Source organism: Pseudophryne corroboree, chromosome 8 (genome assembly GCF_028390025.1).
Source record: "Pseudophryne corroboree isolate aPseCor3 chromosome 8, aPseCor3.hap2, whole genome shotgun sequence".
Lineage (NCBI taxonomy): Eukaryota > Metazoa > Chordata > Amphibia > Anura > Myobatrachidae > Pseudophryne > Pseudophryne corroboree.
The window spans coordinates 436,204,940-436,220,018 of record NC_086451.1 but is presented as its reverse complement, the minus strand read 5'-3'; the positions used below and the strand labels follow the sequence as shown (position 1 = coordinate 436,220,018).

At 48.6% G+C, this 15,079-nt stretch overlaps 1 long non-coding RNA gene across 1 annotated transcript in view; it reads left to right on the top strand.

Moving 5' to 3' along the window:
• LOC134947926 (uncharacterized) overlaps nt 1–15,079 on the top strand; it is a 51,151-nt gene that overhangs the window by 2,885 nt on the left and 33,187 nt on the right. The window contains exon 2 of the long non-coding RNA XR_010182863.1: nt 11,225–11,259. This is a non-coding gene — a long non-coding RNA (uncharacterized LOC134947926). The remainder of the gene's footprint in view (nt 1–11,224; nt 11,260–15,079) is intronic.

Genomic DNA, 15,079 nt, shown 5'->3' with positions numbered 1-15,079 from the left:
ATCTTGTGAATGGGAGCCGTGTCGCATCGACACGGCTCCCATTCACACCGCACCTGACCCGGTAATCAACCCGGGTAAAACCCTTCTTTTTTACCGGGTTGAATTACCGGGTCAGGCGACCCGCTAATTCAGCCAGTGTGCTTTCACATCGCACACTGACCCGGGTCGACACGGCAATATGCCGTGTCGATACCGGGTTATTTGTGCGATGTGAAAGGGGTTTAAACTTCTCCTCCAGAGCTGCTCTGCACGCAAAGACCAGAGCAAAGATAAAAATAAAAATTTTGTGGGGAGGCAGTAGAGTGTTGTGTATAGTGATGTATTGTGGTGAAGTAGTGCAATTATGCAGTGTGAGGGAGAGAGTGTAGTGATGTAGTGTGGAGAGTTAGTGCTGAGATATAGGGGTCTATTTACTAAGCCTTGGATGGAGATAAAGTACCAGCCAATTAGCTACTAACTGTCATTTTTCAAACCCAGCCTGTGAAATGACAGTTAGGAGCCGATTAGCTGAGACGTTATCTCCGTCGACTTTATCTCCATCCCAGGCTTAGTAAATAGACCCCATAGTGCTGAGATGTAGTGTGGGAAGGTAGCATAGTGATGTAGTGCGGGGAGGTAGTGTAGTATAGTGTTGAGGTGTAGTGTGGGGTGGTAAGTGCAGTGATATAGTGCGGAGGTGTAGTATGGGTAAGTAGTGCAGTGATATACTGTAGTGTGGAGATGTAGTGTGAGGAGGTAGCGTAGTGATGTAGTGTGGGTTGGTAGTGCAGTGATATGGTGCAGAGATGTAGTGTGAGGATGTAGCAGGGTGATGTAGTGCGGGGTGGTAGTGCAGTGATATGGTGCAGAGATGTAGTGTGAGGATGTAGCAGGGTGATGTAGTGTGGGGTGGTAGTGCAGTGATATGGTGCAGAGATGTAGTGTGGGGAGGTAGCGCAGGGCCGTAACTACGTGTGTGCCAAGTGGGCTTGGCACACAGCGCAGTTGCCCTGAGGGCGCACGGCCAGCGGCATGTAATGAGTCAAATTGACTCATTACATGCCGTCTCTGCTGTGTGCGCCGCGCTGTGGAGGGCGAAGAGACCAGCGCCGGGCAGCGGAGAAGGAGGAGGAGGGAGGGGGAGCAGGGAGCCGCAGCAGCGCTATTTCATTTGTAGTAAGCACCGCTGCAGCATCCCCCTCTCCTTCTGTATTGGCTGCCCGGCGCTGCTGTGGATGCTGGGATGCGGTTCCTTCATCCCAGCATCCACAGCAGCGCCGGGCAGCCAATACGGAAGGAGAGGGGGATGCTGCAGCGGCTCTTACTACCAATGACATAGCGCTGATGCGGCTCCCTGCTCCCCCTCCCTCCTCCTCCTTCTCACCTCACTGCCTGCACCGAGGGAGCTGCACGAGGAGCCTGACTGCCAGCAGGGAGATGGTAAGTATGTCTCTCTCTCTCTCAGGGGGACACCGTCTGCCGCAATGTGTAAAAAGGGGGCCTGGCTGCCGCAATGTGTAAAAAGGGGGACTGGCTGTCGCAATGTGTAAAAAGGGGGACTGGCTGCCGCATGTGTAAAAAGGGGGACTGGCTGCCGCAATGTGTAAAGAGGGGGCCTGGCTGCCGCAATGTGTAAAAAGGGGACCTGGCTGCAGCAATGTGTAAAAAGGGGTCCTGGCTGCAGCAATGTGTAAAAAGGGGGACTGGCTGCCGCAATGTGTAAAGAGGGGGCCTGGCTGCCGCAATGTGTAAAAAGGGGGACTGGCTGCCAGAATGTGTAAAGAGGGGGCCTGGCTGCCGCAATGTGTAAAAAGGGGTCCTGGCTGCAGCAATGTGTAAAAAGGGGGCCTGGCTGCTGTAATGTGTAAAAAGGGGGACGCTGTCTGCTGTAATGTATAAAAGGGGCTCTACCTGGTGTAGTGGCGCTACTGTGCAGCGTAATTTGAATAATGTAGACTACTGTGCACCGTAGTATGAATTGCTATTATTTTGTAGCCACGCCCCTTCCCCGTGAAGCCACGCCCCCATAATTTTTGGGCGCGCCTGCGGCGCGCACTGCCCCTGTCTTCCTTAGGGGGGAGGGGCGCCACTGTCGTTTCTTGCACACAGCGCTAAAATGCCTAGTTACGGCACTGAGGTAGCGTAGTGGTATAGTGATGAAATGTAGTATAGGGATGAAATGTAGTATAGGAAGGAGGTTCAGGGATATAGTATAGGGGTGTAGTGTTGGGAGGTAGTTTGGGTATGTATAGTGCTGGGATGTAGGGTGGGGGGGTAGCGAAGTGATATAGTGCAGGCATGTTGTGCAGAGATGTAGGAGTGCTATAGTGCAGATATGTATAGTGAAGATATGTAATGTGGGGAGGTACTGTAGTGCAGTGATGTAGTATGCCACCACACCACCCTGGACACACAGGGAGAACTTCTGTGCGTCGATCACACGGTGGCGGCACACAATAGGCCCTTTGTAAATTTCAGCTCCAGGCCTATGTGGACCTTAATCTGGCACTGACCAGGACTATCCATTTCCCAGCAAAGCTTAGATTGGGTTTGGTTGTTTAATGTTAAGGGTTGAACCTAATATTTAGTGTGTGGCGGACTGACTGTGTATGCAGAGACGCTCCGAGCGGCTCCTGAACAAACTCCTTCCCAATCTTAGCAATTGCGGTAGCTAATGTGCACAGCGGTTCTATGTCCTAGTGGCTAGTCCTCATTCACCCATCCTGAGACTCATGGCATGACTCCGCCACGGGTAGTGATTCTCGGACATTCGTATCTGTATTTTAATTTAGCATCTCTGTCGCAGGATGTGGTGAAGATAACGGCTTTCGGGATCCCGGCAGTCAAAATACAGACGCCGGGATCTCTGTTGGAATCCCAACACAGTTACTCCGAAAGGGGCAGGATTCCCGACAGCCGGCATCCAGACATAAGAACAGCCATCGCGTTAAGTTTAGGGATGGGAAAGGGGTGGGGTTAGGGCTAGGCTGTGGGGGTGGGGATGTTAGAGATAGGCAGCAGGGAGGGGGGGTTAATGGTAGGCACCCATGAGGGGGGGGGGGGGGGGGGGTCAGGCTGCTGGGGAAGGATAGTTAGGTTTAAGCAGGGGGATGGGGAGTTAGGGTTAGGCACCTCCTGGGGGTAGGTAGAGTCAGGCACTAAGGGGGGTGGATAAGGTTAGGCTGCGGGGGGTGGGGTAGTTTATAGTTAGGCTGCAAGGCGGGGAGGTTAGGGTTAGGCACTCCTGGGGGGGAGGTTAGGGTCAGGCTGTGGGGAAGGGATAGTTAGGTTTAGGCAGCGGGGATGGGGGGATTAGGGTCAGGCACTAAGGGGGGAGGTTAGGGTTAGGCTGCGGGAACAGAGGGTTAGTGGGTAGGGGAGAGGAGGGAATAGCGTCTACTCACCCCTGTCAGAATTTCATACATCGGGATCCCTGCGTCGGTATTATGAACGCTGGGATCCTGGCTGCCGGCTTAAACATACTAATTTCTTCTGTTACATCGCAGCTGCATCCAAGCTTGCTTATAGTGTACTTGGTGCTTTTTTTTATAGCAATCAAGTTGGAATAAAGTTACAGATTAAGAACAACACTGTGTGGCGGGATGCATGGTGTGGCACAATTGTATCAGCCCGCTGGCTGTTGTGTTTTTGCCAGGTTGGTGACTGAGTTGCATACCACTGCTGCATGCAAACCCAGTGACGGTGTTCAGGGTACTCGTACTTTGTACTTTTGATGCAGTGATGGTGCAAATAAGATGCACTTTCCGCATAAAACTGTATGTGGCATGCACGGTGCGGCTTAGTCAGGGCTATTTGGAGCAGTTTTTGAACAGCTTAGAGAGGACACATCTGGACGAAACAGGTAACAGTTTTGTTAGCTAGGTCGCAATACAGAACCCAGTCCAGATTCTATCACTACCTACTCCACTGCTTTGAAGGCCATTTTCTGGCCTTTTGCCAATCACAGTAAAGATTCATACACACTAGAAGATATTTACCATCGATATGAGTGATAATGACAGTTGTGTACGATCTATCACTCAAATCGTCTAGTGTGTATACACAGCGAACGGTGAACGATGCGCTCACTCGCGCTCCTTTGAAGCAGGTTGTCAGTCCATACATGCAGCTCAATCCTCTCAATCCCAGCAGAGCAGATTGTTCGTCGTCCGGATCGTTTGTAAGATCGCTCAGTGTGTACACTAAGGGGTCTATTCATGAAGCAGTGAAAAGTGTGGATAAGTGAGCCACTGGAGAAGTTACCCATGGCAACCAATCAGCTTTGAAGTAACATTAATAATTTGCATACTATAGAATTGTACGGAGCAGCTGATTGGTTGCCATGTGCAACTTCGCCACAGGCTCACTTCTCCACTCTTTTCACTGCTTCATGAATAGACCCTTCAATATAGTTTGTCAGGGAGCTCAAGGGAAATCGATCATCTTCCAAATTGTTCATCTTTCAAGTCCTGAACTATTTCCATAAGGAAAGCAGGGTATTGCAAAGTGAATCATACTTGCCTACTCTCCCGGAATAGGCGGGAGGCTCCCGGAAATCGGGTGACCTACCCGGACCCCCGGAATAGCAGGCAAGTCTTCCGATTTTTCAAGTCCCCCCCTGCCCGGCCGCCCACTTAGTGAGTAAAGTAGGTGGTCCGGCCAGTCGATAATGCGATTCTTGCTGAATCACGTCATCATAGCCACGCCCCCTGCTGTATAATGCCGGCAATCGCGGCATTACAGAGCAGGGGGCGTGGCTTAAATGATGTGCCGTGATAACCACACACCCATTCCGCCCCCTAAGCCTGTCATAGCCCTGCCCCGCTCCCCTGCTGAGCAGACCTGGCTGCTCTCTCCCGAAGAGAGCCGCCAGGATGCCGGCATGTATGAAGTGAATGTTGCCTCACAGAAAAGTGGGCAGGAACTGGCAGAATTTCTCAGGAAGAGTTGGGGTTTGGGGAATAGGACCAGGGTTTATTTTGTCTTCATATTGCTTATTGAAATGATGGAAATCACTCTGAGCTATTACACTAATGAAATAAACTATGACAAGCAACAAGGCACAACTAAAGATTACCACAGACAAGAGGCGGGCACATTGGAGTCCTGACTGCTGGGAACAGCACAAGCACGGGAAAGCATACCCTCCAGCTGCACCTATTTGGTAGGTACAGTACGTTTTTTTATGGTCTGTACCGATTTTTGGCTCTCCAAACTTCCATTGAAAGTATAGGAAAGGGGGAGTGACCACGCCCTTTACCCGTGGCCACACCCCCTTTTAGTATTTCAACCGATTTTGGGGGATCATTCCGAGTTGATCGCACGTAGCAACTTTTTGCTGCCTATGGGGGAAGTGTATCATACCTTCCAACTTTTGGCCGGGACTCTTGTGCGGCGGCGACACATGCCCACCCGAAAGGGGCGTGGCCTTGCTCGATGAGGCGTGGGCTCGCCAAACGGGTCATTTTCCTGCCTTTTAGGGGCGTGCCCAGCGCTCTCCGAGTAGCTGGGCAGCCCACGCTTCCCTCCTAGCTCTGAATACATGCCGTGCGCACAGCATGTACTCAGTGATCACCGGCTGCTTTGCAGAGCAGCGGGTGACCAAAGCCTCCTCCAAATGCCCCCCCCACCCGCGGGACACTGCTGCTGAAAGCGGGACAGTTGGGAGGTATGGTGTATTATAGCATAGCAGGGCTGCAAACGCTTGTGCAGCTCTGCTATGCTAAAAAAGTTTCCTGCAAAACAAGACCAGGGTGAGACTTACTTACCCTGTGCGACGGATCCAGCGACGAAGGTCCCGGAATTGATTTCAGACATCCACCCTCCAAACGCCTGGACGCGTCGGCGTTCGACTCACCACGCCTGAAAAACGGTCAGTTGACGCCCCCCGGAACGCCTCCCGCCTGTCAGTCTTCTTGCGATCGCCGCTGCTATCACTTTTTCGTCGCCTGGCTGCGTCGCTGCTCGGCGACGAAAGTCGCTGGGCAAAGACGCGCGTGCGCAATGCGTCTGCGGCACATGCGCAGTTCCGGCCCATTCGCACCGCTGCGACAAACTGCATGACCCCCTTTAAGTGTGTAATGTTGGAGGGTATAGGAAAAGTGTGCGCAGGTAAGTGTTTTGCTGTAATCTATTTGCATCACACTTCAGAGATGAATGTGGTGCAAACTCTAAAAATGCTGCAGGTGCTGCTGTGGCACCAATTTCCCCGTAGCAGACAGCACAAATCAGGCAGAGGCGGTCGCGGGGCGGCAACGCTCTATTTCCAGGGCGGAGACGGACGTTGCGGAGGCGGCGATGGAGAAATGGGGGCGGCGATGGAGAAATGGGGGCAGCGACAGGGAAATAGTGGGCGTGATCGCGCCAGCTGCTTGACGTCACACGCAGCCGGCGCGATCAGAAACATAGCGGCAGGCCTCCTGTGGGCGCAGCTAAGTTGCGCCGACAGGAGGCAACCTTAATTTTTGCTAACAAGCAGAAATTGCGATGTGATCGCAATTTCTGCTTGTTGAAGGGGGGAGGCGGCGGTCAGCATGCTGGGCGGCCTTGCCCTGCAATGGGCGGCGCCCAGCATGTAGAATTTGCAATCCTTACTGAATTAGGCCCTACATGCAAAAGCAGCTTGCATTTACCCTGCACAGAAACAATATAACCCTCCCAAATCTAAATCTCTCTGCACATGTTACATCCGCACCACCTGCAGTGCAGTATGGTTTTGCCCAGATGCTTCCTTTGTTGCTTTACTTACACACATGAATCTGGCCCAGAAAGCGTGACAAGTGTAAGAGGTGCCAGTGTGCCAGCTCAGCATCTGCATGAAAACAGGGGTTTAACACTTGTAATCAGTCACACCAGTGTCTGCAGCACCTTCAGAGCAGACATTTGCCCATCTGATAGGCAGGGGAAATGCTAGATGTATGTAAGTAGCCATGTTCTAAATGCACAGACAGGACTCCAGCAAACAGTCAAACTCTGCCACTCACCCTGTGATTTGGTCGAGGAATCCACCGGTGTGTTCAGAGCTGGATCTCCGGAGATAGTGATCGAGGAATCCACCGGTGTGTTCAGAGCTGGATCTCCGCAGATAGTGATTGAGGAATCCACCGGTGTGTTCAGAGCTGGATCTCCGCAGATAGTGATCGAGGAATCCACCGGTGTGTTCAGAGCTGGATCTCCGGAGATAGTGATCGAGGAATCCACCGGTGTGTTCAGAGCTGGATCTCCGGAGATAGTGATCGAGGAATCCACCGGTGTGTTCAGAGCTGGATCTCCGGAGATAGTGATCGAGGAATCCACCGGTGTGTTCAGAGCTGGATCTCCGGAGATAGTGATCGAGGAATCCACCGGTGTGTTCAGAGCTGGATCTCCGGAGATAGTGAGGGAAAATTGTTCTGGGCTTCTCTGGGATACGAGAAATTATCATCAAAGGCGAGGACAGAACCGGCTCACACGTCCCAGCAGTTACTCATATGTCCTGCGTTACATGTCAGGAGCCGGTCCTGTCCCTGGGTGTAATGACACTTTAATACAGTCTTCTGAAGTACAGAGCACGTAATATGCTTTCCCTCACATGTCAGTAGTTGTCTGACTTCAGTAGCTGAGGGCTATTAAATGACCCCTCCCTCCCACATGTGCTGTGCGCAGATTCTCACCCCCTATATTTATGCTAGTGTAATTTCATTAGACAGATTATGTCACTTTGATCATTTATAGATCTTTCCTGTAACAGCCACCTCAGTATAAGCAGGACTATTGCTGCTGCCATTAATCCAACTCAGTGTTTCAGGGGTGCCTAAAATGTCTCATTTGTATTTTTTTATTTTTCCCAGAAGCCCCTCACTGAGCGCCGACTACCCCGGGGATTGCAAATAATACACGCCCCACCCCCCATTTTAGCATCTATGTAGCACTGACATACGTACTATACAACACTGAACAAGGGCCCTCATTCTGAGTTGTTCGCTCGCTAGCTGCTTTTAGCAGCATTGCACACGCTAGGCCGCCGCCCTCTGGGAGTATATCTTAGCTTAGCAGAATTGCGAACGAAAGATTAGCAGAACTGCTACTAAATAATTATTTGCAGTTTTTGAGTAGCTCCAGACCTACTCACAGATTGCGATCACCTCAGTCCGTTTAGTTCCTGGTTTGACGTCACAAACACGCCCTGCGTTCAGCCAGCCACTCCCGCGTTTTTCCCTGACACGCCTGCGTTTTTTAGCACACTCCCGGAAAACGCTCAGTTACTACCCAAAAATGCCCCTTTCCTGTCAATCATTTACCGATCAGCAGTGCAACTGAAAAGCGCCGCAGGATCCACAGCAAATCTACTAAGTTTTTAGTTAAATAACTAAGCGCATGCGCAATTAGCAACAAATCACAGCATAGCAAAAATCGGCAACGAGCGAACAACTCGGAATGACCCCCAATGAGAGAATCATGACACAACAAACGACATCATTCTCACTGTGGGGAACAGCCAGCATGGTTGATGTCTCAGGTGGAGATTACGGGGGTAATTCAGAGTTTAATTCAGAGTTGATCGTACGATCAGTTACTCTGATATGCGGCGGGACGCCCAGCAAAGGGCTAGTCCGCCCCGCATGCCTGGCTCTGCTCCAACCCCACCCCAGCCCCTGCACAAATACAAAAGCATTGCACGGCGGCAATGTTTTAGCACCTGACGAGTAGCTCTCTACCAGCGCACCTCCTGCGTGCTGGCAGGGAGCTACCCGTCGCTGTCCGGGTTGCAGCGGCTGCGTGTGACGTCACGCAGCCACCTCAGCCCGCCCATCCAACGGTCTGGACATGGCTCCGTTGTCCGTAACACGCCCCACCAACGGCGTTCTAATGCCGTTGGCACGCCCCCTCCCGCACCGCGACTGCCTCTGCCTGTCAATCAGGCAGAGGCGATCGTAAACCCAGAGATGCTTAAGCATCTCTCTGGGCTCCTGGGTTGCGCATACGCAGTGCAGCTGCTGCTCGTGCGCACTCCACAAAAAGATTCAGACTGGGATCTGAATTAGCCCCTACAAACATGGAAATAGCAATGACAGAGGAGCTGACACTTATTGACTAACAATGGGGGGGATAATGGTCAATTGATGCTTTATTCCATATATTCTTAAGAATTGTTCCACCTCTCTGTTGAGATATTCTCCGCCGTTATTAGAACTCAGGGATTATGGGGGACATTTACTAAGCAGTGATAAGAGTGAAGAAGTGAGCCAGTGCAGAAATTGCCCCATCAACCAATCAGCAGCTCTGTATCATTTTATAGTATGCAAATTATAGATGTTACTTCAGTGCTGATTGGTTGCCATGGCCAACTTCTCCACTGGCTCACTTCTCCCCTCTTATCACTGCTTAGTCAATGTCCCCCTATGTAGAAGCCTCTTGTATACCGCAATCTTTTTCACCACTTCATATTTCTACATGATGAGGTACACGACATTCATGACGATTCATATTAAGGCCCAGATTTATCAAGCCTTGGAGAGTGATAAATAGCACGGTGATAAAGTACCAACCAATCAGGTCCTGCCATTTTTAAAACACAGCCTGTAACATGTCAGTTAGGAGCTGGTTGGTACTTTATCACCGTGCAATTTATCACTCTCCAAAGCTTGATAAATGGGCCCCTAAATCAGGGACGTTATGAAATACCTCCAATCAAAATCCCGACGGTCGAAATCCCGACAGCAATTGACCGGCGGTCAAAATACCGACATGGACAAAATACCGACATGGACAAAATACCGACATTTAAAATACCGACATGGTAAAAATACCGACATGTATAATGCCGACAGGTCAAAATACCGACATGCGGTTTTCTTTGTTTTTGTGTGTGTATGTCGACATAGGTCAACATGGACACCATATAGGTGTACCGTGTCCCCTCGCTTCGTGCTTCGGGCACGGTGCCTCGCTGCGCTCGGTACACTATTATATTCCCCCTCCAGGTCCACTGGGATGGTAAAGTATAAACAAGTCGATTTCAATGAAAAAAATCATGAAAAACTCATGTCGGCATTTTGACCTGTCGGCATTTTTCATGTCGGTATTTGGACCTTGTCGGTATTTTAAATGTCGTTATTTTGTCCATGTTCGGATTTTGACCGTCGGTCAATTGCTGTCGGGATTTCGACCGTCGGGATTCTGATTGGAGGTAAATTGACTGCATCCCCCTAAGTAATCTATTAAAGTCACATAGTATCTTTGGTTCCGGTATGAATGGTCGACCATGTTATGGTCGACAGTCATTAGGTCGACCACTATTGGTCGACATTGACATGGTCGACATATGAAAGGTCGACACATGAAAAGGTCGACATGAGGTTTTTTACTTTTTTGGGTGTCGTTTTTTGCGTAAAGTGACTGGGAACCCCAATTAGTGCACCGCGTCCCATCGCATGGCTCGCTTCGCTCGCCATGCTTCGGGCATGGTGCCTTCGCTCCGCTACCGCTTCGCTCGGCACAGATTACCGTTCCAATCGTAGTCCACGTGGATCGTAAAGTATGGAAAAGTTCCCCAAAAGAAAAAAAAAGTTAAAAAAACTCATGTCGACCTTTTCATGTGTCGGCCTTTCACGTGTCGACCATTTTCATGTGTCGACCATGTCTCCATGTCGACCATGTCAATGTCGACCAATAGTGGTCGACCTAATGACTGTCGACCATAACATGGTCGACCATGTGAACGGATACAGTATCTTTATCCACTTACTAACTTTACTTCCGCACATATGAACTCTTGAGTAGTGCTGTAAGCTCTGCTTGCTGACTTTGGAAATGGCTGACAACTACTCAGCTCTCACTTACGTATTTCTCTGCATTAGTCACCAACATTCCTGTGACCATGCCATTCTGTAGCTTCTGAATACTGTCATTTCAGGTGACCAAATCTTCTATGCCAGAGTTCTAGTGGCTGAAATTCACTTGTCATCATCGTGTAGCAGTGCTGTATATCAAAGACGTACAATTGCTGACACATTGTGCCTGTAGCTGTTATGATTCCTTTTTTGTTTTACACAATTAGTCTGGCTGACCATAATATCCCTTTAACCTGGGACACTCATGAATTACACAGGTTCTGTGGCTGCTTAAAACCAGTTGAAATGCAGGCCTGTAGTCAGCCAGCCACAGAACCTGTGTAATTCTTGAATGTCCCAGATTAAAGGGATAATATGGTCAGCCTAGCACAATGCACTTTAGTGAAGTGAACTCTGTGGCTTCTCCTTTCTAGGACACAGATGGCGATAAGATTTGTTCCAATCTCTGGTACGTAAAGCACGTCTTGGATTTCTGTGACTATTGTTCTCGTTCCAACTTTTGTAGTAGTAAGTACTTGATTGTCAATCCCTTTGAATTGGTTAACATGGTGAACATCTCCTAATTGCAGCTTAAATGCCTTGCACCCAAATCGATATATCAGCAGCCTTTTCTGCGGTTGTCTGTAACAATCAGGGTGCTTCATATTTGCCGTTTCAATTCTTGCTTTTTGTTTTGCTTGCACTCAACTTTCTTGTGAAAATTGTATACCTGGATTTGAATTTTATGAATTTTTCACAGGACACACACTCTTGAAACTGTAGAAACTTTTCTCTGACTGTATCTGTGGTTAGCTTTGCTGTGTTTGCTTCCAACACCACAACTTGGAAGTCAGACTCATGCTTCAAATTCTGTAACATTGCTGTAGCAATCTCTTCATCATCCATGTCACTCCAACAGATGTTAAGAGAAACAGACATAATTTTATCTATGTAATCACTCATACAGCTGCATTCATTAAATGATGTGTTATAAAATACACATCTTAAATTTACTCTCCTTTTGAGATAACCATCCTGGTATGCTGCATGTATTGATCTACACGTCTTTAGCTGACATCTTCCCATATATAATAAAGTACACATGTTGCTCCACACTTAAACTAATGGTGCCCATGGCCCTCTCTCTACATCATCTGTGTTTGGTTCTGTGCCAGGATGTATTGTAACCTTCCAGAACCTTTCATATTTTAATTGTCTTTCTATAGCAAACTTCCAGGTTGCATAATTTCCTGCACATTTTAGCTTGATAACCCCCATTATGGATGTTGCATCTGTATTCATGCTTATCAGACATACAGTAACAATGCAGCTTCTGTGCACTAAACAGCTTCTGTGCTGCTATACTGTGCTGAAAACACTCTGTGCTGGCTTCACTCTGTGCTCTTTAGCGGTTTCCACTACACATGTGCTTAAGATGGCGTCTATATGCTGGGCATCCTAGTAGCTCACCACAGTGAATAACTTAAACTATGAACAGCCGAGTTACTTAAACAGAGTTGTTGATTTAATGATAGAAGGCACAGCTGTACTCACTGTTATACACACTGATAGATGGAATGTAGTTTAAGCGGAGCTGGGTTTCAGACAGTTCGCAGTAGCGGCACTCAGCGACGACTTCTCCAAGGAATTAAAACACCATCACTCTGGATTATGTAAACGTTTCAGCATCATTTATTTAGACCCTTTCATCAGTACTATATACAATTTATCCCTTGTGGGATTAGATGGCACCGGGAGTCGGGACGCAAGTATTTATGTAACAAAGGAGTGCCGGTCTTTTAAACTGTGTATATATATATATATATATATATATATATATATATATATATACATACATACACATACACACTGCTCAAAAAAATAATGGAAACACTATAACAACACATCCTAGATCTGAATGAATGAAATATTCTTATTAAATACTTTATTCTTTACATAGTTGAATGTGCTGACAACAAAATCACACAAAAATTATCAATGGAAATCAAAATTATTAACCCATGGAGGTCTGGATTTGGAGTCACACTCAAAATTAAAGTGGAAAAACACACTACAGGCTGATCCAACTTTGATGTAATGTCCTTAAAACAAGTCAAAATGAGGCTCAGTAGTGTGTGTGTCCTCCATGTGCCTGTATGACCTCCCTACAACGCCTCGGCATGCTCCTGATGAGGTGGCGGATGGTCTCCTGAGAGATCTCCTCCCAGACATGGACTAAAGCATCCGCCAACTCCTGGACAGTCTGTGGTGCAACGTGGCATTGGTGGATGGAGCGAGACATGTTGTCCCAGATGTGCTCATTTGGATTCAGGTCTGGGGAACGGGCAGGCCAGTCCATAGCATCAATGCCTTCGTCTTGCAGGAACTGCTGACACACTCCAGCCACATGAGGTCTAGCATTGTCTTGCATTAGGAGGAACCCAGGGCCAACCGCACCGGCATATGGTCTCACAAGGGGTCTGAGGATCTCATCTCGGTACAAAATGGCAGTCAGGCTACCTCTGGCGAGCACATGGAGGGCTGTGCGGCCCCTGAAAGAAATGCCACCCCACACCATTACTGACCCACTGCCAAATCGGTCATGCTGGAGGATGTTGCAGGCAGCAGAACGTTCTCCTTGGTGTCTCCAGACTCTGTCACGTCTGTCACATGTGCTCACTGAGAACCTGCTTTTATCTGTGAAGAGCACAGGGCGCCAGTGGCGAATTTGCCAATCTTGGTGTTCTCTGGCAAATGCCAAACGTCCTGCACAATGTTGGGCTGTAAGCACAACCCCCACCTGTGGACGTCGGGCCTTCATACCACCCTCATGGAGTCTGTTTCTGATCGTTTGAGTAGACACATGCACATTTGTGGCTTGCTGGAGGTCATTCTGCAAGGCTCTGGCAGTGCTCCTCCTGTTCCTCATTGCACAAAGGCGGAGGTAGCGGTCCTGCTACTGGGTTGTTGAACTCCTACGGCCTCCTCCACGTCTCCTGATGTACTGGCCTGTCTCCTGGTAGCGCCTCCATGCTCTGGACACTACGCTGACAGACACAGCAAACCTTGCCACAGCTCGCATTGATGTACCATCCTGGATGAGCTGCACTACCTGAGCCACTTGTGTGGGTTGTAGACTCCGTCTCATGCTACCACTAGAGTGAAAGCACCGCCAGCTTTCAAAAGTGACCAAAACATCAGCCAGAAAGCATAGGAGCTGAGAAGTGGTCTGTGGTCACCACCTGCAGAACATCTCCTTTATTGGGGGTGTCTTGCTAATTGCCTATAATTTCCACCTGTTGTCTATTCCATTTGCACAATAGCATGTGAAATTGATTGTCAATCAGTGTTGCTTCCTAAGTGGACAGTTTGATTTCACAGAAGTGTGATTGACTTGGAGTTACAGTGTGTTGTTTAAGTGTTCCCTTTATTTTTTTGAGCAGTGTATATATATATATATATATATATATATATATAGTTATGCCCCTGGACCTGCTCATTGTACTGTGGAGTAAAATGAACTGTAGGGCATTATAATGTTGCATAATATGAACTGGGGCACTGTAATATGGCATGGGATGAAGTCGGGGCACTATAATGAGGTATAATATGAACTGGGGGCACTGTATGTCATAATGTGAATTGGGGGTAGTGTGTTGCATAATGTGTACTGGCAGCCCTACAATGTGACATAACATGACCTAGGGCACTACTATGGTTCAGAAAATGAACTAGGGCACTACTATGGGGCATTAAATTAACAACTGCTGCAGAGAGTTCTCTCTCTAGAGGCATTGGGTCAGGGCCCCTTCAAAATGTTGCAATTGTGCCCACAAAGATCTGGCTAAGCCCCTGCACACACACATACTTTATTGTATTTTTAATTTACAATGACAACAGGTCCCGGGTACTGCGTGGGAAGGGGGTACGTGACCAAATCCGGGGGGCGTGGACATGCCCCTTGTAAAAAAATATATACTGTGTGCGGTGCTGCAAAGCGGCACCGCGTGCTGCAAAGGGGAACATTTGTCCCCCTCAGCAGCTGATCCGGGCCTTTCCAATAATCCCAGGCCCACATAATCAGTACCCACCCTCACCCTTCTCGGTGTCCATGTTTATATATAGCAGAGTAATAGCTTCATCCATGTCTGTACCACCATCTCCAATGAACCAACAAACAAGTGTCAGGAGCTACAACCAACAGATATCAAACATCCCATGAACGAAAGTCAAAATGGCGCCTCAATAAGCTTCAACCCACACACAACATGGAAAGAAATGTCTTTATG